The following is a 4,359-nucleotide window of genomic DNA, read 5'->3' on the forward strand; positions in this document are numbered from 1 at the left end:
ACTTTCAGCTATTTCAGCTATCAAACTTTTTAAGCTCTTCAAGGACATTTGTGCTTCTCTTCAGAACTTTTCTAAACTTCATACTTTTGAAATATTTAGCTTTATTTTGAAAGTGTTGCTCCATTCAAATGAATGGGAAGATTCAACTTCAGCATAGTTTCAGCTATTTCAGCTATCAAAATGTTCAGCTCTTCAAGGACATTCATACTATTTTTCAGCATTTTGCTAAACTTCATACCTTTGAACTATTTAGCTTTGTTTTGAAAATCTTGCCCCCTTTCAAATGAATGGGAAAAAATTTACTTCAGCATAATTTCAGCTATTAAAATGCTGAGGTCTTCAAGGACATTCATGCTTATATTGAGAATTTTTTTAAACTTCATACGTTTGAAATATTTAGCTTTTTTGGAAAATCTTCCCCCTTTCAAATGAATGGGAAAATTCTACTCCAGCACACTTTCAGCTATTTGGGGTATCAACATGTTTAGCTCCTCAAGGATATCCATGCTTCTATTCATAAGTTTTACTATACTTCATACTTTTATAATAATTAGCTGTATTCTGAAAATCTTGCCCTATTCAAATGAATGACAAATTTCAAATTCAGCATACCTTTAGCTATTTCAGGTACCAAAATGTTCAGCTCTTTAAGGATATTCATGTTTATATTCAGAACTTTTCTGAACTTCATACTTTTGAAATATTTAGCTTTATTTTGAAAATCTTGCTCCATTCAAATGAATGAGGAAATTCTACTTCAGCATACTTTGAGCTATTTCAGGTATCAAAATGTTCAGCTCTTTAAGGACATTCATGCTTCTCTTCAGAATTTTTTTAAACTTCATACTTTTGAAATATTTAGCTTTATTTTGAAAATCATGCCCTATTCAAATGAATTTGTTTCTAAAGGGGGTTTCTCCAAATACCAGGACAGTGGATTTAGCAGATCCCAGTTCTGGTCCTTGTTTTGCTGTACAGGATGATGGGTATGAACATTCATCACTTGTTAAAGGTGACAGTGAGAGACATCTGGAATGGCAAATAAACAACTCTGTTTCATGTAGCTTTTCTTTGGTCTTGAAAGACGAGATAAATGATGATGATGACGACTGGATATTCATACCTGTAGGCATGTCAAGCCTGAAATTTGAGCCAGAAAATGCAGCTGGGGGCAGCACAGATCAAGTTGTGCTAGAAGAGGATGAGACAGGGATATGAATCCTAAACTAACGATGCCATTACTGGAGCAGGATGAGGGAGTTGATGAGTGTGAAAAAATCCCTGCTTACAAAGAAACTAAGGTGTGATCTCTTTCGAGATCAAAAGGGGGAATTGTGGGATATTGAAGCATTAAGGTTGCTATATAACTGAAGCACTATCACTGCTTGGAAATTCTTACCTTAGAAGGACACTGTTTTTGGAGATAAAAGTATAACCTTCACTCAGTAATAGTGTGTTCACTTATGTAGTTATGAGGATAGCCTTCATGCATAGCCTTCACATAGTTGTAGTGTGTGTGCTTCTAAGGAGCTGTGCTTTGCTCCAAGGGAGTTACCATGATTACATGCTGCGGAATATTAAACTGTTTGAGACATTGTAACTGAAGCACCAGCATAGTTTTATGTACTTATATGGAAGTAAATCTTTATCAGTATGTGGCCTTATTGTCTGCACAGAATGTACTACCTTGGAATGATAGCCATGATTCTGGGGGAATATCCTTGAGACAGTACTGATAATCACCAGCTGCATGCTGCAGGAATGTGATAAGGGGAGGGAAGAAAGAGTATATATCACACAGTTTTAGTGATGTGACTTCAGATCATCTGCTATTGCTGCTTGCTCTATGATCCCGGATGCGCATCCGTAATAAAGGTAATAAGTGCACTTTGGTATTTGTGTGTGACTGAAATTTTTTCCATTATATCTGGACTCAACAAGAAGTTTGTAAACTTCGACACATACTTTCAGCTATACGGGCCATTGAGGTCTTCAAATCTTCAAGGACATCCCTGCTTGTACTCAACTTTTTTATAACATTTATACTTGATTCAGGTTTATATTTTGCAGTACAAGTCAATGGAAGCTCAAAGTGCTGAATCATTGACAGTCTTGGAGTGCCATCTGGTGGTTCATAAAATGCAGCGCAATTGGGACATGCCCCTAAATAACTCCTCTCTCTCCTTCTCTCTGTCTCTCTCCCCCTCTCTCCTGTTAGGGTGATTTTTATCTTTAAGTAGATATGAATAGGATTAGTTAAGGTTTTTATTTTATAACACACATAAGTCTACATAATTTTATTTCACAGTTATGTTTACGTAGTTATATATCACTATGTGTTCACTGAATCACTGGTCAATATTTACTGTGTTAGCCAATTGGAGCACTGTTTAACATCAAAGGGACTTGTTCACTAAATTACTGAATCTCATTAGATTTACAGCTTTGGCGAAGAAAGTCCACAGTTACTTTATCACCGCCACCTGGCTGATGAAGCCAGGGGAATTAGGGTTCACTGGGAGACCAAGGTTAGTAAACAGAGATTAGATCTGAAGCCAGGAAGAGGAGAAAACTGCAAAGGTAGAACCATATGCACACACACAGAGTAGTTTTATGATTCTTAACAGAACACAAGGGTTAATTGGTGAACCAGAAAGCAATGCCTAATATGGAGCAGTTAGTTAAAAACAAAGGTAGAAGTGTGTCTATGCAGAAATTATGGCAGTATAAGTATTCCTCCCCTTTTTAGGGTGCTGTCCTCTATGATTGGAGCAGAAAGGATGTAGGATGACGGACGGACCGAATGACCAACAACAGGGGAGTTAAGTCTAAACCACGGTGCCTCCCCAACAGTTCTTGACCAATCAGAGAGTAGCACCTTTTGATACAAATATTGTATACCGATAAATTGAGAGGAGTCTTTCCTGTTTTTCCTAAACAGTGAAGATCCATGTGCACATGCTTACTTTGATACGTTAATGCCCCCCCCCACACACACACACATCCACACTTACTTGTTTTACCTACTTTGTGGGGTCCAATTGGACTATTTTCACATCTTAATATGTTCAGCATACTTTCAGCTAGAAAAGCCACTGAGGTATCAAAATGTTCAGCTCTTCAAGGCCATTCCTACGTTATTGCATCTCATCCTTCAGATAATTCAACAAAGAACTTCAGCCATTTATTCTCAACTATTTCAACAAAGAACTTCAGCCATTTCTTCTCATCTTTCAGCTGTTTCAGCAATTGATTTCAGGCATTTTCAGGATGATCTTTCAGTTTTTATTAGCATCCACACGCATTTTTGACAGGAAATGCATTTTTCTAGTTTAAGCATATTACTCATGTTTATGATATATGTGTTATGTTTTGAATCTTACTGTTTTCTGTTTGCTCTCAGATCCAATGCAGGCCCTTGTTGGCGAATGCCCACGAAAAAGCATCGAGCCAGGATGCCTGGGGGTCACTCAGAAATTTTACTACACCAGAGAAAGTCAAATGAATGACTCAAACGATGCCAATGTTACAAAATTAATGTTTGTGAAGGTTTTTCGCCCAAGTCTGCATGTTAAGTCTTGATGGAAAGATCTGTGTTAAACTGTCAGGAAGTGTTTGCGTTGAAGCTGTTTGTTTTACAGTACAGACATGTGTATAATTGAAACTGTGTTGTTATGTGTGGGGGAAGGAGGATCACCTGGTCGGTTATTTGTTCTTTTCTATGACTGTTTATTTTCAGTGTGTTATATGTTAAATTGGAAAGTTGTGGAAATTAGGAAATTAAAGATTAGAAATTAGAGAGTTTTGCCATGTTACAGCAGTACTTATTGTGCTTACGAGCATGTTTTTTAGAGTGTAGGGAGTAGAATTGTTCTGTTAGATCAAAATTTTGTTTCTGTAATAAAAAGTCGATCTTTATTTTCCTCTTGGATGTGGTGGGAAGATAATGCTTAATTAGTGATTTGTAGTGTTACTTGGGCTTAATGATTAATATTAGTACGTGATGTATTCAGATATATGTGTTTATGAATGTTTTTTGTCATTTCTCTGTATGTGTTTGCTGTAAAGTGTCTAAGAAAACTATGGGAGGAGGAGATTCTATAGTGGTTAAAGCAAACTGAATATGTTAGGGTGATTTTTATTTTAAAGTAAATATGATGTTAGGGCCGCTCGACAAATAGGTGAGCGAGCGGAAAAATTGAGCAGACCCAGGCGGCTGGCTTCGGTGTAAGCAGTACTTTATTTACAGGTGATAAGATTGATAATATTTTACAACAGTATGGGTATGGTGAGAGATTGCCGGGTGTTGATCGGCGGTAACAGAGACACAGTCAATGGGTAGATGAATGAAGAGGTACC

Source organism: Monopterus albus, unplaced genomic scaffold, assembly GCF_001952655.1.
Source record: "Monopterus albus unplaced genomic scaffold, M_albus_1.0 scaffold245.1, whole genome shotgun sequence".
In the NCBI taxonomy this organism is placed as follows: Eukaryota; Metazoa; Chordata; class Actinopteri; order Synbranchiformes; family Synbranchidae; genus Monopterus; species Monopterus albus.